This window comes from Chrysochloris asiatica, unplaced genomic scaffold (genome assembly GCF_000296735.1).
Source record: "Chrysochloris asiatica unplaced genomic scaffold, ChrAsi1.0 scaffold00007, whole genome shotgun sequence".
Lineage (NCBI taxonomy): Eukaryota > Metazoa > Chordata > Mammalia > Afrosoricida > Chrysochloridae > Chrysochloris > Chrysochloris asiatica.
Window position 1 is genome coordinate 3381049 of NW_006408525.1, and position 23192 is coordinate 3404240.

General features: G+C 51.8%; 1 pseudogene; it reads right to left on the reverse strand.

Annotated features, from left to right (window-relative positions):
* Window positions 1–1354: 1354 nt before the first annotated feature.
* Window positions 1355–3168, reverse strand: LOC102831911 (annotated as a pseudogene).
* Between the last annotated feature and the right edge of the window lie 20024 nt (window positions 3169–23192).

Here is a 23192-nt window from a genome sequence, read left to right on the forward strand (position 1 = left end):
AGACCACCAGCAGTGCTTTGCTTCTCTGGGCAGAGAGGGATTTCTGGTATTTGTAGGACCAGAGGATGATCAGATTCATTGACCTGGCAGAAGGTCCATGAAGGATCGATTCACAATGCATTCTCTAAGCATAGCAAGCCACCCTTATTCTTCCTGATGAGACTTCAGCCTTCTCTATAAGACAGCATATCGTAACTGTGATGAATGATTAGTTTAGTGTCTGTCTTCTTCCATGGAATGCAAGCTCCATGAAGACAAGGTCCAGCTGTGTCGTGTTCACAGTTGTAGTGTCATGATGGTCACTGTATGGCTGAAGGAAGAGAATAGGGAAGGAGGAAAGAAGGAGAAATTGAGTCAGCAAAGAGGAGGCCATTTTCCTTATCACTTCAAAGCTGAGGGGGTGGCAATGAGAACAATATAAGGGGTTTCTAGGCAGTGTTAAGGAGTCTTGTCTTCATGTGGCACTGTGGACTAATGCATCAGACTGCAAAGTCCTTTGAACTGCAAGGTTGGTGGTTCAAGCTCACCAGCTGCTCCTCAACATGGTCGCTATGGGTCAGAATCAACTCGATGACACTTCACAACAACAACAACAGGCAGTGTTGAAGTCCCCACACGTTGGTCGGAACCCTGGACTCAGTTTCCAGAGAAGGCCTGGAGAAAGGGCTGGGATTGCTGACCCTCCAAATCCAGGGTCAGTGTAAACATTTACGGTGAAGGTGAACTCTGAATCCCTGTCACTGCAATACAGCAGTTGGGAGGCTCAGAAAAGACTCTTTGTTCACCTCCAGTCTTTCCCTTTACTTGCCCTGGGCTCCTTCCAACTGGACCAGTGGGCAAGAGTGGAAGGGCTTTCCCAGTCTCCGGAGGTGCTGCCTTTCCCTTCTCACACGTAATGCCTGATTGCCAGCTCGCCTCACAGTGGGCTGGTTAATAAGCCCTTGGAGGACATTAATTGCCATTAGGCATTAGGGGCCTAATGAGAATCATCTTCTTTGACGACTGGAGCACCTTGGATCCCCAGGGCCTGGGAGAGCTCGTCCAGCCCTCCCCACGCCGCACCTCCGAGTTCCAGACAGATGTGAGCGTGGGGGAGGGGCGGGAGCCGCTCTCCGCAGGCCCCATCGCCAAGCTGAAGCAGCAACAGCCAGGGAGGAGGGAAGCTTCCAGGAACGGCCCAAACCCATTTTCCAAAAAGGAAATGTCACTTTCTGCGATGGAAAGGAAACTGACAGGGTCATGAGGGCTAGAACCTCGAGATTGGGACTGGGGGTGAGGGTGGTGAGTGCTGCGGACCCCAGCTCAGAGCCTGGCTCTGACCCAACTCACCCCACATGCTCAGTCTAGTTGGGTGCTAGACTAGGTATGTGGGGTGACCCTCCAGGTTCATGGGATCTTGAAGACCTCGTCCCTCCCGAGCAAGAGGGCTGGCGATCCGGCTGAAGCGAGATATCTAATGATGATATAAAATCATTGCCATTGATCCAATGCCTGGTTGACGGTTGACTTGTCGGGTCTGATCTGGGTTGCGCTCTAATGGAACGGTCCTGACGGTGGAAACGAACGCCACCCCACCACCCTTCCCCCTCCATCAGCAAGTGCTGGGTGAGTGTGCCAGAGGGACAGTTCCTACCCCTTCCCCCACTTGAAAGGCTAAAGAACAACCTGTAGAAGTCACATCCCCTTCTACTCGCACGCCCCCTACCCCCACCGGACGGGCTCTCCCCACAGCTGCGCCCCCCACCCATCTCCGTGCTTAGCTAAACCCACGAGCTCCAGGAGCGACCCGAGAAGGACTGAGCGGTGGCTCACCAGGTTCCCACCGGGTGGCCGGGAGAGCGTGGGGGTAGGGTGTCCCATCCCCGCGCCTCTTGCAGCGCGACTGCAAAACACATCCCGAGCCAGCGGCGCGTGTGCATTCTGTGCAAAGGGACATCGGCGGCTGCAGTGGCGTCTACCCTGGAGAAATGCAGCCGCTGCCGCCGCCACCGCCGCCGCCGGCCGGCCCCGTTCCAGCCCCAGAGCTAGCCTGCACTTGGGGAGGAAAAATAAAACACAAAACAGGCGAGCGGAACAGAGAGGTCGGCCCCGGCCCGAGTCTCATTAAGGAGCCGCGCGCGCCCCCAGGCTGGGAATGCGGAATGGACACGTGGACGAGGGAATGGAAGAGGGAGGGGGTCTCCGTGGCGCGCGAGCCTTGGGCCGCGCGCTCTGAGGCCACGTGACCACGGGGACTCTGCGAGGGGAGGGAAGGGAGCGAGTGCGCCCCGCTCGGCGCCCGCTACTGCCGGGGTGGGCGCTGAAGCCCGGACGGGGGAGGAGGGCGGAGAGCGTGAGAGTGTGTGTCTCTCTCGAGTCATTTACGGCGGAGCAGCCGGCGCGAGCGCCGAGGAGGCGGCGGCGTGCAACTGTAGCTCCCCCTACCATCTCTTCCTTTTTGCTCCTTGATTTTTCTTCTCCACCCCACACACGTCCATGGGGATCCGGCCCCCCTGCCAGCACCTCCTCTCCTCTCAACCCGGTAGGCACCAGCTGCCTCCTCACCGGCCGCGGGGTTGCGCGGGTGCCGGGTGCCCCAGCTTCTGGCTCGGCGCCCGCGTCTTTCCGCCCGCAGCCAGAGCTGGCACGGCGCTCTGCTCGCCCAAACTGACTCCGTGAGAGCCCGAGCCGATGCCCCGCTGCATCGAGACGGCGGGCGAGGGCGAGGGCAGTGGGCTCAACGGCGGGGATAAAGGGGCGTCGGAGACTCTGAACCCGGAAAAGTTCAAGGTTTGTGCATGTTCCCCCGGGGCAGCGCTCTCCTCTGCTGAGACAAGGAAACCTGAGAGGAGAGAGGCGCGGCCGAGAGCTGTCGTGGGCTAGGCGAGTTCCTCGCCATCCTGCATCGTTTACGACTAGGAGGCTGGAATCGGCGCCCTGGGCAGCAAGGGCTCGGATTGGGGAGCGTTTCCCGGCTTTTCCGCGTCCGCTCCTTGCGAAGCCCCATCTCCATGGAGCAATCCTTTCCAACCGCGACACGCTCGCCCCAGTCTCCGTGTCGCTGTCGGGGAAGGCGGCGCTGAACCGGCCCGTGGCGAGTCCAGGCCCTAGTCGAGACTGGAGAGAGCGCACTGGAGTCAAAGAACGAACTCGGTGAGAGGACAACAGCTGGCCGCCCGCCTCGAGCATCCATCCGGGCGGCGCCCAGGGTGGTGGCGACCTGCGTCTTCAGTCTCAGCACTGCACGGAAACTTTTCCTTCTCCGGATGGATTAAAGTTGCTTGGATTTTCTCTTTCTTTGCGGAAGAAAGCATTCTCTTGCACCTGACCTGGGATTTTTATTCAGGGACAGCTGCAGGGAACTTGGGGGAAGGGAACCGCGCTATCCATGTGGGGTTACTACCGAAACGGAGAAAATTGGGACTTAGGTTGGAAATTTGCATCCTCGAGCGAGTTCGGATTCAAGCTGCGCTGCGGGACCAGGGAATCCAGCACTAGGCTCTAGGCAGCCCCCGGGCCCCGGGACCGCACGTGCGACTCCCCATCACTGCACAGATCCTGCAGGGGGCACCAGCCAGGGGAGGTGGAGCTCATCTATCCGGAGCTGCGCCCCCACCAGATCGAGTGTGGTCGACCGCGCCTTAGGACCCCCTCCCCAAAAAGTGTCCCCAAATTGCCCTCTCTGGCCCCCAAAGCCTTAGCAGAGACAGCCTGAGGCCACAGCCATCCTGAGTTGGATGAGATCAAACCCAGTCTGGGTCCAAGTCGTTCCGTTGTCCCCCGACCCCCCTCTCGCCTCGGCCTCGGCCATGGCCCCAGGGATGTCGGGCCGCGGCGGCGCCGCCCTGCTCTGCCTCTCGGCACTACTCGCCTACGGTAAGTGTCGCGGCGCAGATTCGAGGGTAAAGCTGCAACCCGAGGAGGCATGGGGCGAGGGGAACTGGAGAAATCCTCTACCCGGGGCTCGCAGCCGCCCCTCCCAGCTTGGCATTTCGGGCAGTAGCTCGAGTTTCCTCCAGCTCTCTAACCCTCGGTGGGGAGCAGAGGCTGCGAGCCCCACCCTGGGGACCGAGGCTGAGCCAAGGAAAAGGGCGGGGGTCGTCTCTCCAGTCCTCTCCGGATTGGAAAGAGGGGTCTAAACCGGAGAGTCAGGGGGTGTGTCCGTCCTCAGAAATCTATTGGGGTCCGCTAGGTCGTGCCTCCTCCAGCCCTACCCGTGTCCCCACCCTACAACCCCACCCCTCACACGCTGGCGGGCTGGGGGTTGTTGGTATCTGTGGGGACAGCGTTTTCCCTGGCCCTTGGCTCGCACGCCGATGCAGGGTCGCGCCGCCGGATGCCTGCTTCCTGCGGCCATCCTTGCGAAGGGAAGTGGACTGACAGGGGCTGGGGGAGCGGCGGCTGCTCACCCGCCCGCGGTCCTGTGAGCTGCATCTAAATGGCCGGCTTAGGCGAGCCGGGGGCGGAGATCTGGGCGGCGGGCGCAAGCCGGGGCCGCGGGCGGCGCGCGGAGGGCGCGGGCTCGGCGCTCTGCAATCTGTTGCGTCTGCTCCCCAGGCTCGCCCCGGGATCCGCTGTAAAAGGGGCGCTGGAAGGAGGGGCGGGGTTGGCACTCTTTGGCAGTGGAACTGTGGGTGTACGAGTGAGGAAGAGAGGAGGCTCCGAGCAGTCTCCCGGAGTGGGAACTGGGACCCGACGGGAGGAGGCTGCAGCCGGCCTTTGGCAAGCTGGAGGCGCTCTAGAGAGACGGGGCGCCGACAGAGAGAGAAGGACGAAAGCCCGGGTGGTGTGGAAGAAGGGCGGTCCTCTGTCCCTCAGCGTAAAACCGCCAGACCTGAGGCATGTTTCTCCCAACCAGCGAGGGGGAGGGGACTTCGATGCCCCGCGCTAAGGGATGAGCCTTAGGCAGGACAGAGAGGGCCTTTAAAAGCCTCCTCTGGTCTCTTTAGAGCAGTCGGTGGGATCTCCACGTTGGTGGAAGACCCTCGATGCGTTGTGTCCAGCCTTTGCCAAGATCTGCCCAGGCCCGCCATGAGCGCTACCAAGGTCTCTAACCAGCGGCCTCTCTCACCCCAGCCAAGGTTCTCAAGGTTGAATGAATAAGCAAGGCATTGACTCTGGGAATTAGAAGATTCTGGGGCTAGGACCAGTGAGTGGAGCATGCCAGTTGGCCTTCCTTTGGGAGTGGACTGTGTAGATGGTCCTTGCATGCTAAGGGTGAGGTAAGGGGCTCTTTTTTCACTCTCCAGCTACAGTGAGCCTCAGGAATGGTCAGGGCAACATGCCAGTGGGGTAAAGGGGAGTGCAGGGTACAAGGCTGAGGAGGGGAATGGGGTGGGAAGGTGGGTTTCATGCTTGCATGTCTGGTGCTATGTATGGGGCTGTGTTATGAACCCTCTTGTGAACGGAGGTGAGGGTTTCTGGTCAGGAGGAAGAGGGGAGAAGTCTGATCAGGCCTGGGTCTAGGCTGATTCTTCTGTCCTTGTGCAGCTGGCTGTCAACATCTCCTTCCTAAAATCCAACCCTAGTGGACCTTTGGGTGGCACAACTACCACCATTAGGTCCCCACCGTCCACCTTCCTGACCCCTCTGCCTAGTCTCCAAAGATCCTTTTCCTTCCTCATCTGCGGGAACCCAGTTCCAGCTTGGCCTGATTCCCTTTGCATGTTAGCTAGATCTCAGCGCCGTCTCATCTCTGTTGTTCACAGAGTGGCCAAGGCAGCCAGTGCCCGGTACTTTCATGACCTTAAAGAAGCTATTGCAGCGAGGCAGGAATCTGTCCCTGAGTATACATCCCTCCTCCTGATGATCACACTGCCTTTCCAAGCTCCTTCTCTGAGTTTCTAAGTCTCTTCTCCATCCCATGCCTTAGGGAAGGATGATGCTAGCAGATGCTCAAAGCGTGGAGATCCCTGAGATGGATGAGGCTAGAATAACAGAAGCCTCGCCAGCTCCTTGGGTCTTTTTCCTTTAGAGATGCCTGAGACTCTTCCCTCTGTCAAAAAGAGGGCACATGGACTTTGCCTCATTTCAAGCTAACTCTTGGTTGGGGATCCTAGGCTATTAGAAGATTCTGGAGGCGGGGGATAGTTGCAGTTTTCTGTGTCTGGCCAGCTACCAAGGCCACAGGGTTCTGACCACACAGACAGACTGGGAGCCAAGTAGCCTGGGTTTCTGACTGACTCTGGCGCCATGTTGTTGTTGTTGGGTTGTGGAGTTGGTTCTGACTCATAGTGAGCCTATGGCACCAGGGGACAGGGTAATTCTGGGCTGCATCCCTTGGGTCCCCCATCTTCCAAAATCAGCATGGTCCTTGCCACATCTCACTTCTGCCCTTCCCCACTTTCTGCTGGGGCTGCTGGGCAGATAGCATGTATAAATGGAGGACCACTACCTTGCTTCAGGGCTGGTGGGTGCCTAGTTATCCCCGATACTACTCCCAGCCTTGGAAAGGAAGTCCGATCATCATGTTTTCACCAGAGAACATCTGTGAAAGCTATTTTCTTGCACCTGGTCTTTAGGGCGGGGAACTGCCTGTCCTGTTTTAAACTTGAATAGGAATTTAAGGGGAGTTGCTGCTGTGTGCTGTGTACTCACTTCAGATTCATAACGACCCTGTTTAGGGTTTTAGAGGCTGTAAAGCTTTAGGGGAGCAGAAAGCCTCATTTTTTCTCCCACAGAGCAGCCAGTGGATTTGAACTGCTGGTCTTGCAGTTAGCAGCCCTATGTAGGAACCTTCAGTGACTCCCCATTGCCTACAGGGTCAAGGACTCTTTATAATCTTGTCCCAATCTACAGCTTTAGTTCCATACCACTGCCTTCTCTCCATCCTCCATGTACCTTCAAGAGCTCTCCATTTTCCCATCCTCCTGTCTTTGCATCCACTGGCCCCTCCATCTGCAATACTCTGCCTCTGAAAATCCCTACCTAGCCTTCTACAAAGTCCAGTTCAAATATCACTTTCACCATAGAGTCTTCCTGGGTTCCCCTCTAGCGTCTCATCATCAGCACTCACCCCCACTACAAGTACTTGGTCATTCTTTCTTGGCACTTCATCCTACCTCTCTGGCACTGGTCACAGGCTGCAGCGTGCCTGTGAAGGGCATGCAGGTGCGTGCTTGCCATGTGCATTTTTTATGCATCTGTACCTGTTCACATTTAAGGCAGGAATCATGCCTTATTCGTTTGTGTCCCACTTGCCAGTGCTTGAAGAAGTGAATGGGGCGGGAGGACAGTTTTGTATTGGGAGAGTCCCTCCCATTGTCAGTTGGAAAGGGAACTCTGGAGTATGGAGCAGATGAGAGGGAAAGGGACAAGCAGAGACACTGCAAGAGAGCAAGGAGATGTGGCAGAGAGCAAGACTCTTGGATGCGTGAAACCTCTTGAGTGGCACGTACAAGACACAGGTCTCAGGTGGCATGTGATAACATAGTCTCATAGGCTATGAATATAGTGCCCCAGGTTGCTCTAAACACATGACCTCAGCCTTACATGTCTGGTCCCCAGCTTGGCAAACCTTGAGTTTTCCCTTTAGGTTGTGTTCCGTCTTCCCTCCCGGATCATCCACGCTCTGAGTCTCTCTGGAGAGGGTGGAGGGACACAGCAGGAGGGCAGGGTCAGCGCCAGGCCTGGGAGGCTACCTCATGCTAGAAGTGAAGAGTAATGTTTGCCTCCCTCTTCCCACACCCATCATCCTGCTGGACACAAAATAGCCTTGTTAATGTTTAAGACCAGTAGGTGGGGATGTGTTATAAACTTGGTGGCAGAAAATGAGCTTCATTGGAGTCATTCGGAGGACAGGTTGGTAGCTTGTCTGCAGGAGATAAGGCCACTTTAGAATACCAGGGTCAGACCTGGCCATCTCGTAGACTCTCACTGGCTGCCTGTCTGTAATGGACAGACCCCAAGCCTGAGATAAGCAGTGAATGTAGGTGATGCTACAGAAAGCGAGACCCTGAGAGACACCATCGCCAACTGCCAGGGTCTGGTCTACCCACTTGAGGCAGGGCCATGTGTGTTGGGGGGGCAGGTTTTGTTTTGTTGTCTGCACACTTAATGATAACCATATACTGAAATTGAATGAGACCACCAGATCAGCACTCATATGAAGGAGGGTTTGGACACAGAGGGAGAGGAAGGGGCTGGCCAGGATTGCCTTGCAAGTTAGTACTAGACTCAAGACTAGAAGCAGATCCTTGATGCCCCATCCTAAATGGAGTCTGGAAAAGATGTGATGCCAACCATTCCTACTCAACGGGGTTCGATGTTCCATTGCAGTGGCCACACAGAACTGACACCATACTCACTGTGATGGCTTTATTAGGAAAGTTAACAGTTTACATTGCAGAATCAGAAAATGCTAAGGGTAGTTTTTCCAACTTCTCAAACATGCCCCAAAGCAGGCCTCTCTCTGCTCCGCCAACGTTACAAACTCTTCTAGGGCTACTGATATATGCATACAGAACATACCACTCCACCATAAACCTCAGCCTGAAGGCTCTAGACTCTGGCTCTGTGGGTCAGCAAACCTAGCTCTCCCACTAAAGTGCCTAGAGGCATGGTGCTCCACAAGAAAGCTTCCTGCCGAAGTCGGTCAGCTTTACTTGCTCTAGGCTGGGAAGCCCACCGCTTTGCATTGTGCTGTGAGTCTTGGTTCCGCTGCTGCTCCTCTGCCATTCCTCCGGTGTCACAACTTTCTGTCCCTGGGCTGAAGAGGTTCAATGCACAGGAATCTTGGGGTTCCAAAGGACGCGTTCCACTCCTGACTTTGCTCCTTTGGTGGTAGTAAGATCCCCTCTTCTGCCTCTGAGACAGCTCCTTTTAAACCCATGTTAAGAGTTCCCAAGTTTTTACAATCACAGTTAACACTGTTAACTATCACAGCTGACTCATGTCATCATCTCAGCATCTTCTCCCACTTTCTCTGTCCCAGATGCATCAGGAAAAAGTTGTTTGGTGGGAGTTGCAAGGACTATGGGTCCAAGAGTCATAGGAAGTAATCCACAGTGCTGCAGGCTCTCTCCACTGGCAGTCACCTCCAGACTCTCACAGGGATCCCACCACTTCTGTGATCCCTGCTCTCTAGGGATTTGTACAGAAATGCTCTTGGGTCTCAAGCCAGACTCTGGTCCCAGATAAGTACTAATAATAAGGAATCCTGATATGGCGCTGTAGGATCAGCACTGGACTGCAAACCAAATGGTCAGCAGTTCAAACCCACCAGCTGCTCCTTGGAAACCCTGTACAAGATCCCTATGAGTGGGAACCGACTCGATGGCATTCAACAACAAACAACAGCTGTTAATAAACCTTACCAAGCACTGCTGAGGGGACATGGAGGGATTTGATGGCTAATCTCTCTTCCTTTCCTTAATTCAAAGCCCAGATTCTTGACATTCAAGGCAGTGTGAAATCATCAAATCCATGGTGCTGTATGGGTTGTTGTTGTTGTTGGCTGCTGTCAATTTGCCCCCAACTCATGACATCCCGCTGCACCACGGAATTGAGCTGTTGTAATCCATGGGATTCATGGATTCATTTCCGGAAGTAGATCATCAGTGTGTCTTAGTTCTGAAAGTTCTGCTCAAACCTATTCAGCAAGACACAAACCCGCACTGACAGCCGAGTGGTGGCTGTGCAGGTGGTACGTTGGCTGGGAGTCTACTTTATGACACAAGAGAACCCGACCACTGAAGAGAGTTGAGTTCAAATTTTGATTTTGCCATCAACTTGCTGATGGAAATCATACTGCCTTTCTATGAGTCTTCTTTTCTCTTCAAATGAGAGGGGGGTGATGCTGCCCAGCCCCCTTCCAGCTCTTCTGTTCTGTGGTGGAGACCACCATCTTATCTCCCTTATCTTTCTTTGCTCCACCCCTAGACCACCTGGCCCTGATACCTGCAGTGGAATCTAACAAGTAGATATGATTCTTCCTGCCCCTTCTCTCCCCAGGGTCTTCCTTACTCCTTCCTTGCATGCAGTCAACACAGAATTTTAATAAGAGATTAATGAACCGGTTGTTTTGCTTTTATTTATTTATTTATTAAAGAAAACAAATGTCTTTCCTTTTTTTTTTTTTCCAATCGGGCTGGATGTGCTCTATTCCAGCAGTCCCCAGGGATTGGGCAGTGCATCAAAGAGCACCAACACTCTGCTAGCCACTGTAGCAGTTTCTGGAAAACAAATGGACAGCTGGAGGGAGGGGGCACTAAGACAGGCAAGGCCCTTGTGGCCAGAGTGGGGAGAAGCTGGCCATTAAGGTGGGCTCAGCAGCCGCAAGCTGAGAGTCCAGAAGTCATTATCTCCTTTCCTCTACTTCAGTTGCCCTTTTCAGTTCCCCCCGCCTCCCCCCACATACACTGTCGCCCAGGCTGTGCTGGCTGGCAGACAAACCAGCAGGGATGAGCTAAGAAATGGTAGCAATTACCTAGCTAATCCAATGCTTGTTGCATGAATGAATGAATGAACACAAGAATGAATAATATGTTGACCTCTTCCCCCACAAAAAAGAGGGTGGAAAAGGTAATTGAAGGAAGTTTCCCTTTGCCTAAATTCTCCAGATTATTTAGATAATTATAATTTGGAAAGTTCTGCTTTTAATAAAATTTCTACTCCTCGGAACGTAGTCTCACCCATACCTCTTTAAGCCTGTGAGGATGGCCAGCTAGCTACTCTCTAGAATGACTTCTCCTCTTCAGTTCAACTTGTCTCTGATTCCTGGGTCCTCAGCTCACAATCTGCAGAACTGGAAGAGGGATGTGTCCCAAATAGAGGGGTCAAGGTCTGAAAGACAGCTCCTGCCATGAATCCCATGACTGAGTGACATCGGAACCCTGGACTCTTCCCCAGGGACACAGCCTTAAACAGCATCAGCCTCAGTGCCTTTGGGTGGCTGCTGCTCTGTTCTGAGGGAGCAGAGGGGAGGATGAGCACTGACTCCTGGCCTTTGTGAGCTCCTGTATGTAAGGGAGGCACCATGGCATCGTCAGAGAGGCCCCAATCAGACAAGAGAGGCACAGCTCCAGCCCTACATGGTGAGTCTGACCACAGAGGTTGTAGGGCCCCGCCCTGCAGACTTTCCAGTCTGCTCCCCACTAGCTGCCACCCCCACTTCTGGGCTGTTGGGGAGCTTGGTTCCATGCCAGCAGTGTGTATTTTGGGCTGCCTCATCCAGATGATACAGCAGGCCTGTCAAGGTGGGAGAACGGTGTTGGTGGGAGCTTCCTTCTTCCAGCAGGAGCTGACTCCCGGGCACACCCACACAGGCATGGCCAAGCGCAGCTAGACTTGAGCATTATAACAGTTCTGTGTCAGTCCAATCCAGGGTCTCTCTCAGTTCTCACTCACAGCAGTTGCCATTTGGTAGCCCCATTTTACAGAGAACAAAGCAAAGCCTCTCCTGAAGTCAGGTTTCCTCTCTCTGAATATGAGGTCTTTTGTAATTCCCCTCTATCTGTTGCTTCCATGGAATCGTCACAAAGAAGACAGACAGACACAGTTGTCTCCCTGACCCCTTCAATTTCATTTTCTCTCAGTCTCTTGAATGAACCTTACATTTCATTTTCAAAGCAAAGGGAAGAGCAGAGGGACTAGCCAGTGTGAGAGCTATAGGACAGAAGTGTGTTTGATGTGTTAAAGGAATTTGGGGTTGGCACATAGGGTGAAGTGGGAGAGAAGCCATTAAGTTAAGCACTGGGGAGCTGGACCTGAAGGGATGAGCCTACCACCCCAGGTGCTGCAGGGAGAGGCCTCTGTCTGCTCCCTTTAGCCTACTTGTCCCTTCCAGTGCTGGCTGTGGGCAGGCTTTTCTATGGGACATAGGTCCAGGGTGTGTGGGGGGCAGACTGCAGCAGGACCACCCAGGCATCCAGAATGCTGGTTCCCACACCAGTCACTGCCTAACCAATTGTGCAGCTCTAGTCAGGTGCCTTCCCTGGGCTTTGGCCTCCTCCTCTGTAAAACAAGGCATGAATAAGTGCTGGCTCCGTGTTTTCTTCTTGCTTGAGTAAGCCCCCCATAACCTCTGTGATGGAGGCAGGATATCGGCTATCCCTATCTCTGCTGGAGAATTCAGGAGGCTGAACAATCTTCAGTTTTGTTTGCAGATTCGGATTTTTAAAACCTTATTCTCTACCTTCAAAAAAGGTCAGTTGTGGTGTGATGGGGTCATACACTTGTGTGGACTGTCTTTGTTTGCACTGTCTGATTTCAAACCATTCTGCTTTGGGGAGTGTGAGAGCCAGGGGGCTTGGAGGCTCTTGGATTCAGGGAATACAGTCCAGTTTCTCTTGAGTCTCTGAGACTACTGCAGAAACTCGAGATTCTCTGTTGCTTTGACATCTCGGCCTGTCCCGTTTTATGTCCACAAGTGCCTTAGTTGGTGGACCTATCTCCTGCCCCTGCCTGAACTCCATAGCACATGCCTCTTAGCCAAAGGGTGACCTGTCCCAGGCAGCCCACGTTCTCCTGCCCCTCCTGGGGTGAAAGAGAAGCTGATGGGCCTCTAACCAATAGGAAGGAACTCTTGGATTGGAAATAGGAAAAATTGCCATTTTCTCGGCTGCCAACACAGCAGAGAAATGATCTCAATTTTCTGTGGCTGTTCTCGGCAGGAGGAAAAACTGCCAGCCGCCAGCCCCATGCATGAGAGGTCTGAAATGCTGGGGGGAGGAACAGAATCGCCCCCTGCTCCCTCCCAACATAAGTGTGTGATCCTTCTGCTCTCAGCTTGCACCAAGGGAAGGGTGGTGGGTGGAGGGGTGGAGGTAGGGGAGAGCTGGCATTACGGGGAAAGCTGGCTGGGTCCCCCACATGAGCACTGCCGGCCCTTCTGCTTAAGAAATCCTCCCACCACTCCCAGCCCCGCTGATCACACACCTGTGTCTGAGCGGCTAGCCCCTAACAAGCTGGTTATCTTAGAGTCGCTTCCATTGACTGAGCACCTATTGGTGCCATCTCTGAACTGGACACCAGTTGTAGACTCTGTTTTGTTTCTTCAGAGCCCTGGTGTTCATAGCTGTCCCCTCCCATCCTCTCTCTTCTTGCGCTTGGCCCTCAAACCAAACTGCCCAGCTCTATCACTTCCTGTGTACTTTGGACAAGTTACTTAACCACTCTGTGGCCCAGTTTCCTCATTTTCAAAGTGGGAATGTTAAAACGCATGCAACTCATAGGGTTGTTATGATGATTAAATGAGTTATCACATGCCAGATGTTTGGAATCGTGCATGATACATATGTTGGTTGGTTATGTGCCGTGGAGTAGGTTCTGACTCATAGCGACCCTGTGCAGGGTTTCCGAGGCTGCAAATCTTTACGGGAGTAGAAAGCCTTGTCTTTCTCCCAGTAATAGCTGGTAGTTTTGAACTGCTGACCTTAAGGTCCGCAGCCCTATTCGTAACCACTATGCTACCAGAGCTCCTTATGATATATATAAGTATTCAAAATTATAGTTGTCAATATTCTGGTTGCTAATACTATTAGCATATACCAGGCCCTGTGTTCAGGGTACAGAGAATGCAGAGTGCCTACCCCACAAGGATCTTATCATGTGATGGCATAAAGAGATGAACCATGTGTACACAGATGGTGATAACATGCAGAACCATAGACAGGGAGTAGTGGGATGCAGAGGGAAAACCCTCATGTATGTTAGAGGGATCAAGAGGGGCTTCATGGAGGAGGTGCTGCTGCAGGGGACCTTGAACAGGTTTGAAAATTCTGCCTCTGAAAATTAGTCATCTTTGACACAGCTTTGAATGTGTTCCTGATGCCCCTGGGGAAGACAAAAATGCAGGACAAAAATGGTCCCTGGCCAACTAGTTCTCAGAGTCCCACTGAGCGAGAATTGAGGCTGGACTGCACCAGCCACTCCTCAGAAACTCTATAAAGGGTCGCTAGGAGTCAGAACCAATTTAACAACAACGAAACAATAGCAGAATACATAGGATACTGAATGCAGGGATGATGTCTTAACACCTTTCAGAACTTGGACCATAGGTTCCATGGAGTACTGAGGAGCTATTGAGTGTTCTAGAGTGAGAGAGTGGTATGATCAGAATAGGATTCGAAACAATTCCTTGGTCTGGGGAGAGTTTACAGATTGCAATGATGTTGAAGGATGCTGTTACAACATCTTACCTGGGAATGGCATTCTTGGGATGGAAACTGACCACTAAAGATCATCCAAGGGCCCACCTTTTAGAGAACCTACTTTTAGAGGCAGAGAGAAGGGTCAGAGTATGAGAGCTGGCTTGGTCTGCCACTTAGCAGCTGACGGGTTTCAGAAAAGTCACTTAGTTCATCTTCCCCTTGGTTTCCACAGCTGTAAGATCAGACTGCAAATTTAAGGTACAGAGCCTGCAATATAAAGGCTTTGTATTTTGAACTGTATTGTTTAAGGCTAAGTGAGTAGATGGGAGGTGCCTGTGGCCCATAGACAGTCCTGATACTCTTGGGATCATCTCTTGACTTTACCATCCAGTTGAGATCCCTGGAGGAAGGGGTTGAGCAAGGAAACAGCTGTGCACCCTCCCTCACTATTTTTGATAGAGTCTCACGCCTCTCCTCATTCCTCATCCCCACTGACTGACAGAGGTGGTGGGGTCAGAATGGCCCCGACATCACCATCAGCATTTGGACTTCAAAAAGGCCTTAGAGGCCAGTCAGGCCAGCTGGTGGTGCTGGCTGTTCCGTCACACAAGCGTAGGTTCCAATCTGCTCCTGCTACAGTTTATCTGGGTAACCCCAAGAGCCCCTGTTTAACTTGTCTCTGTGAGCCTCAGCTTCCCCATCTGTAAGATGGGTGGGAGTAATCGCATCATCTCTTGGGCTGGGCTATAGCAAGGGTAAGGTACAAACAGTGTGTGTGGAAGCGCCCCGGAACACAGGCCTTGTGACTGCTGGAGGATTTTGTTGTCTTCCTTTCTAGCCTGGAGACAGGCCTTGTTGCTGGGAAGCACATTTAAGACAGTGCCAAAGACTTCCCGGAGAGCTGTTTTCTGGTGTTTGGATTGTTTTGTTTGGGGTCTTTTGTTTGTTTGTTTAACCCTTGATGCTTTCTAGCAACCTACTGCTAGTTTTAAATTCAGCAATGGCCAACTATTGGCCCCTGCTCATTGCCCCTCAGGCATCTGCTCATTGGCCAACTACCCCAATCTCTCTGGCTACCTTGGATGGAGGAAGCTTCCTGTCTGACATTCCTGATGCTGCTCTGCTGCAATGCCAAGGTCATACCCAGCTGGCCAGTTCACTACTTCCTGACATTTGTATCCCTTCACTGCATCCCTGGTGGCATTGTGGGTTAGGTGTTGGACTGCTAATGCAAGGTCAGTAGTTCAAACATAAAGAACCTGGGCCTCTCTGAGCTGGTTCCCCCCATCCTCAAGTCTGAAAGCATGTGGGAGGACACATTTCAAAGCTAGAAGCCCCTGGACGTGCCAGGTGACTCATGGGCAAGTCATTCTTCAGTCTCCGTTTCCTCCTCTGCAAACAATGGGGGGAAATAGGAACTCCCCTAGGAGGATTGTGGAACCAGGTCCTAAGGTATCAGTTACTTAGTCACTGGGAAGGGCAAAGGGTTTCCTCTTGGCTGCTAACCTAAAGGTTGGTGCTGTGGACCCATTCAGTGGCACCATGGAATAAAGGTCTGGCAATCTGTTTCCATAAAGATTACAACCAAGAAAACCCTGTGAAGCAGTAACACATGGAGTGGCTAGGAATCAGAATCGACTGGACCACAGTGGGTTTGGTTTTCGGTTTCTGTCATAGGTATCAGGTGAGTCCTTAGGAATCACCCCAAGCCTGGAGGCCTGATCTACCAAGAAGGCTCCCACCCCACCCACCCATCTGCCATGTTCTTCCTCCAAGTTGGGTGTTTTCTCTCCACCATTTGCTCTCTCTGAGCATCCTTGGGTATCGTGATGTCCAGGCTGGTGGGCAGACAGGAAGGAGGAGACTGCCCAGCTGTGTAAAGGCCACCACCCACCATGCCTTCAGACAGAGCCCAGTAGGCATGTGTTTCTTGTCTTTGGAATCGGGTTTATGTAGCTCCATCAGTGCTGTGCCCTAGAAACATAATGAGAGTCACAGAGCTAATTTACATTCTTCTACTTACCACGCAAAGAAAAGTAAAAACAGGTGAAATCAATTTTCATAATATGTTTTAACCAACATCTAAAATAGTGTCATTCCAACATGTAACCAGTACGAGAAACTATTAATGAGATATTTTACATTCTGGGTTTTTCTTTGTATTAAATCATCAAAATCCTGTGTGCTGTTTGCAGTTAAAGGCATGTCTCGCGTTGGACGTGCCACACATTCCAGTTGCTTAGTTGCCCCGTGTGGCAGATGGCTGAGATACTGCTCAGTGTGATGCCTACTGGACAATGTCGTAGTGGTGATGTGCGTGGAGTCGGTTCTGACCCATAGCAACCCTCTATATGGTTTCTGTAAAAAACAGCCATCTTTCTCCCATGGAACAAAACTGCTCACTCACGACACTACTAGGTCTCCTCACTGGGCAATGTGTTGTCGTTAAGTGCTGTCGAGTCAGTTCTGACTCATAGCGAACCTGTACAGGGTTTCCAAGGAGCGACTGGTACGCTCGAACCACTGACCTTGAGGTTCAAACCAACCTTGCAGTCCAGCGCATTAACCTGCAGTGCCATGCCAGGGGCCTACCAAATTCTTGGGACCCTGGGGTCTGTGGCTCTGAGGATGGGAAATTCCCACCTCACTCCTTGCCTGATTGCTGTTTGTCACAGTGTCGGTCTTACAATGGATACAGAGACTCCCAGGGCAGGGAGGTAAACGGGGAAGAATAGGGATGGGAGAGGCCTATGGATGCCTCCCAGAGGCCGCTTTCTGTCCTCATCTACCAGGAGATCCTGTAAACCATCAGATGTAGTCACCTCCAGTCCTTCCACCGGGACAGGCCAGCTGGCTCTGCCCTGTTTCCGATACTGCCTGCCTGACCACACCTTCTTCTCTCACCCTCTGCTCCTGCCATACTGGTCTCTTTGCTGTTGTCAACGTGCCCGGCACACTGCCACCTCAGAGACTTGGCACTTGCTACCCCTCTGACTGTCCTTTTCCAAAAAATAAGCATGACTCATCCCCCACCTCCTTCAGGTCTCCAGTGCAATACACCTTCTAGAGTGGCCTTCCCTGGCCACACACCATCAACAGCAGCCCCAGCCCCAGCCCCAGCCCCACTGTGTCTTCTTGCCCTACTCCAGTTTCCTTTGCCCAAGATAATATGTAGGGTAAGTCAAAAAACATTGCTACAAAATCATGTTTTTCATTGATGTTAAGTGCCGTCGAGTTGGTTCCAACTCATAGCTGCCCTGGATAGGGTTTCCCAGTAGTGGCTGGTGGGTTTGAACTGCCAACCTTGTGGTTAGCAGTCCAGTGTTTACCCTACAGTGCTACATTGTTATTGTTGTTATGTGCTGTGGAGTCAGCTCCGACTCATAGTGACCCTGTACAGGGTTTCCGAGGCTGTAAATCTTTACGGGAGCAGGAAGCCTCATCTTTCTCCCGCAGAACAGCTGGTAGTTTTGAACTGCTGACCATGAGATTAGCAGGCCCATTTGTAACCAATATAGGACTCCAAAATCTTTATTAAGCAAAACTGTCAGACTGTGAAGCTCTTGTTTCTTGACACATCCTCCATCTAGGTCTATACAACTTGTGAAGGTGGTGTTTCCAGAAGGAGTCCTGGTGTGGTGCTATAGGGTAAGCACTCTTCCTCAAGGCTGGTTTGAACCCCAGGGTCAGCGGTTTAAACTTACCAGCCACTCCTCAGAAACCCTACACAGGGGCACATGAGTCGAAACCGACTTGATGACACTTACCAACAGTAACAACAACCCTTCCCCAAAGAATTCTCTGCTCTTGGATTTATGTCAGTCTTGGCGTCCTCAAGGAACTCAGAGCCTGTTCTTGGAGTTTGAGGAACACAAAGAAACCTGAAAGGACAATGTCAGGGCTGTCGGGTGGGTGTGGTATAGGCTTCCCCTAGCAGCAGCTGGTGAGTTTGAACCACCATCCTAGCGATTCAAGCCAACCTTGTGGTCCAATGCATTGTGAGTCCTGTGTGGTGCTGTAGGATAAGCTCTGACCTTGGGGTTAGCAATTCAAACCCACCAACTGCTTCTCAGAAACCCTATATAGGGTCGCTGTGAGTTGGAATCAACTCAATGGCACGGAACAACATTCTTTTATTCGGGGTCTGTTTATGAATGCCTACTCCACACCAAATACTGTGTACTAAGTGTTGTTGTTAATTTTGTCAAGTAGATTCCTACTCATAGCGACCCTGTATAGGGTTACCAGGGAGCGACTTGTGAATCTGAACTGCTGACCTTGTGGTTCAAACTGACCTTGCTGCCCACTGCTTTATCCCACAGCGCCACACCAGGACTCTGCGTACTAATAGTGGGCACAGAGTAATGATTACCGCCTGATGGGAGACAAGGAAGCTCATGATCACAGCGCTGTGTAATCAATGCCAGGTGGCAGAAGTTCAGGGACTGGCCTCGGCTGGACTTTAGAGAGGGGGCGGTGTGGCTTCCCGTCATTTTGCAGCAGCCACTGTGGACATCAGTATGAGCTGCTTCGTTGAGCTCCAGTAGCAGTGACGTTGTTGTTATTGATGTTGTTAGCCTCTATGAGTTGGCTCTGACTCATGGCCACCTTGTATGTAACAGAAGGAAGCATCACTAGGCCCAGCACCACCTTCATGAGGATTGTACATTGGAGCTCATTGCTAGGGCTGTTCTGTTAATCCATCTCACTGAGGGGTTTCGTTAGCCTTTCACTGTACCAAGCATGGTGTCCTATTTTAGCAGTTGGCCTTTCCTGACAACATATCCAAAGTAGTGAGTCAAAGTCTGGCCATCCCCACTCCTAAGGAACATTTTGTTTATGTATCTTCTAAGACTGATTTTGTTCATTCTTCTGCCCATCCAAGGTCTAGTCTATATTCTTTGCCAACATCACAGTTCAGATGCATCAATTTTTCTTCTGTTTTCCTTGCACATGCATATGAGGTGATTACAAACACCTGTCAGATACGCCTGAGTCATCAAAATGACATCTTTGCTTTTTAAAAATTTTCAAGAGGTCTTTTGCAGTAGATCTACCGAATGCAATACACTCCTTGATTCTTTTGACTGATACTTGCATGGATGTTGATTGCTGATTCAAGTAGAACGAAATCTTTGACAACTTCAGTAGGGTGGCCATTACTCCTAGAGACTTGGCCATTCAGCTACTGCATGAGACATAGCATAGAAAGGAGTTAAGGAGCCTCCTCTTTACTTCCATCTCCCTGTGTCACCTGAGAAAGGAGTCCTTTCTGTTCCCTAGGCCTCGGTCCCTTATCTGTAGAGTTGGCTAAGAGCAAACACCTACATCTTGGCTCAAGGGGATTCCATGAGCTGATGTATGTCAAGTGGGCAGCACATGCTGGGATGTGTCATAAAAACAATCGTATTATGACCCTCATCAACTTTGATGAAGCCAAAGCGACTTGCCCACATCACTAGCCAAAGGAAAGAACATCTAGCATGAGCCTTCTTACTTGGTGCTTTGCATGCAACTGCCACTCAGTTTGAACTCCCCTGAGAGTTGCTTGTTGGACTCCTCTGAAAGTCGCATGCTCTCTGATCTCTCTGTGGGCTGTGAGCCCTTGAGAGCAGGCCTATACCTTGTCCCAGTTCCTGGCACAGAGCTGCTGCTCAGTGAGGGGAGCCAGCAGGGAGCTCCAAGCCCCTCTCATCCAGAAATCATCTCTATGTTGAAAATGGAAAGATGACAGTCCAGAGAGGGAAGCAGCTTAACCCAGGTCACAGAAGGGGCCAGGACTGGCAAAGCCAGGTCTAAGCCCTAGGTCCCTGACTCGCAGACCCCTGGCTAATTATTGAGTCTTCAGGTATTTCCCATGGTGGTGTTGGAAGGCAGCATGGCCAACAATCTCTGGAGGAGGTAGGCTAGTCGCAGGTGAAGGCTCCCTGCCTCCAGCTTCCCCAGGGACTGAGTCTGGGAGACATTCTGCAGCAAGCATGATGTTTACACCGAGTAACCAGATTCCATCTCCAATAATCACATCACAAGCAGCATGAAATGTGAACCGTGGGGAAGCCTTTGCTAAATGTGCAACTGGTTTTCCAATTGTTCTTGCCACACTCTTCCCTCCTGTCCTCCCTAGGATGCAAACTTCTCCCTCCATGTCACAAGCACATGTGTACATGCATATACGTGTACACACGGTGACCAGCCCAGAGAAGAGAGATTTTCCTGCCTGGGGGGGTGAGCAGGAGTAGAGGATATTTAAGGGTCCCTAGTTACCCACCATAAGGAGCTCTGGTAACGTAGTGGTTACGAATCGGGCTGCTAATCTCACGGTCAGCAGTTTGAAACTACCAGCTGTTCCGCAGGAGAAAGATAAGGCTTTCTGCTCCCATCAAGATTTACAGCTTCAGAAACCCTGTACAGGGTCTCTATGAGTTGGAACCGACTCCACGGCACATAACCACCACCAGTTACCCACCATAACTAAGGAATTCAGAGTCCTTGACATTTTAAACACGGCTACCACACATCTGGTCTTACATACCCCTCACCACAGCCTGTAAACTTGGTCATCATTATCCCATTCTCTGGACTCCTAGGGGGTGGTGTTGGATCAGCACTGGACTGAAAACCACAAGGCTGGCAGTTCAAACCCACCAGCTGCTCATTGGAAACCCTGTACAGTGTCGCTATGAGTCGGAACCGACTGGACAGCACTTAGCGACAACCACAAATCCCCATTCTGTGGATAAGCAAGCTGAGACTTAGAGGGGGGAATCGACTTGCCCACATCACAGAGACAGAAAATGGCGGCACAGAACTCTGACTCTGGAGAAGGAGTCTCCCACTCCCCTGGGCCTACCTCTGTGCTTCCAGATCCCAAAGCCCTCCAGTGTCCTCAGTACCACAGAGGAAGCATCACACCCATCCAGCTTGGTCCTAGTGCTATAAACCTCACCTGTGCAGGCACCCCAGTGACAAAAGGGGAAACCGAGGCACAAAGTCTACCAGCTTCTCTGTAGGACTGACCTGTCTTTTTGTGTCTCAGCCTTTTACTCAGCATGTCCCCTCCCCACCCCTCCCTTTGATTCAGCCCCTGGTTGTCAACCTTCCGTCTCCCAGCCCTGATCTGTCAGCCCCCTCGCCCTGCCCACCTCTCAGAATCCAGACTCTCCCTCTCTGTGTCCCTGCAATGCTGATCTGCATACAACTGTCCCTGGGCTCTGCCTTTAAAAGTCTTCATCTTTTCTCTTCTCCCTAAACGGCTCCTAAATGATTTCTGTAAATTGCTCTAAGTAGCTCAAAAAATAATAATAGTAATAACTCAGTCACTCGCTGCCTGACTGGAATGCGGATGGCTCTCCTCTTGCCTGGCCACAGTTCCCAGCTCCTTCCCATCAGCACCCAGGCACATGGCTCTCTGCTCCAACCCACACTCAGGCAGGGCTGCATCTTCATCAGACAGGGAGCCCCTTGGGGCAGCTCAGTCCTCCCCACTCCCCACTCCTCTCAGACCCAGGACCCTCCCAGGGAAAGCTGTGCTTCCCTCATCAGACTGGGATTCCACCAGTGTCTTCTCTGGTTCCATCAGATAGGATTCCGCCTGGTCTGGGCTACAGGGGCACACAGAAGCCCTTCTGACTCTAAGTAGCCTGTCTTGTAGGCAGTTCCCTGGTAGAATCCTCGCTTCCTTTACTGCCCCCTGGTGGCACAAGCAATTTGCTCTCAGCGTGCTGGTTTGGCATTGAAAGGTTGGCAGATCAAACTCACCAACTGCTCCTCGGAAACCCTATACAGGGTCACCATAAGTCGGAACCGACTTAATGGCACTTAACAACATAACAACTAACCTGAAGGTTGGTAGTTCAGACCCACCTACGGGTATCATGGAATAAAGGCTTGCTGATCTGTTTCCATGAAAATGACAGCCAGAAAACCTACTGAGCAATTCTACTATAACACACGGGGTTGCCATGAATTGGGGTCGACTTGACTACAAAGGTGGTTGTTGTTGTTGTTCTGGCTTTGAGATAGTTATTAAATGTTATGAAGTTAGAACTTTTAATGATGAAGGTAAAAGAAAAAGAAAAAAAAGTGCTGTTGGACCAGTGCAGTCACTGGTTAAATTTGCAAGTCTCAAAATCACTCAGTGAGTCTACATTTAATCACACTGGAGAGAAGACCCAAGAGACCAAGTGAACACAAATGTCTCATTTTACAGATGAAGAAACTGAGAATCATGATCACAAAGCCTGTTAACCTAAAACCCACTGCTTCGAGTCGGTTCCCAACTCACAGTAACCGTGCTGAACAAACCAAAACTGCTCCACATGATTTCCAAGGCTGTAAGTCATTAGGGGAGCAAACAGCCTCGTCTTTCTTGATGAGGCTGGTGGGTTTGCAACAGGTTTTTGTTTTAGGGGTTTTTTTTTCCCCCTGTTCACCACAGATTAGAAACCTATGGTCTGATTCCTCAACTGGGATCTGTTTGATTGATTCAATCAAGCAGTCATCCATTCATTCATTCTACAAAGCTTTCCTCAACTGTGTGTGAGACACTGACTATGTGCCCTCCTGCTGATTTGGACCTTTGAGGAGCTCATGTGACCAGGGTCTGCAGGCATAGGCTTGAGTGTAGTTGGGGTCAGGTGCCCAGCTGAATGGGAGTCCTCAGACAGTGTCCCGCATGACCAAGAGCCCTGCCATCATGATCCTCTGGCCTCCTTTTCATTGTGGGTTAGGAAGGGGCCCCTTCAGAGGGGGCAGAAGTCTGAGGGTAAGGCACCTCGTATGGGCCCTGACCAGTCTACCCTTACTGTTGTCTGCTGTTGAGTCAATTCTGACCATAGTGACCCTGTATAGGGTTTCTGAGAGTGGCTGGTGAGTTTGAACTGCTGACCTCGCAGTTAGCAGTCTAGTGCTTATCCTACGACGCCATGCCAGAGCCCCAGGCTACCCTTCCACCCATACTCTCCTCCTACAGCCCCCTCCTCATTTCCTGCCATGAAGCACCACCATCTTCTAACCCCGGGAACTGAGATGGGGTGCCAGGAGACCTCAGTTCTAGAATCCCAGTCCCTGAAATGGTGGTTTGGTCTCAGCCCAGTCCCTTCTCTTCTCTAGGTCTCAGTTTCC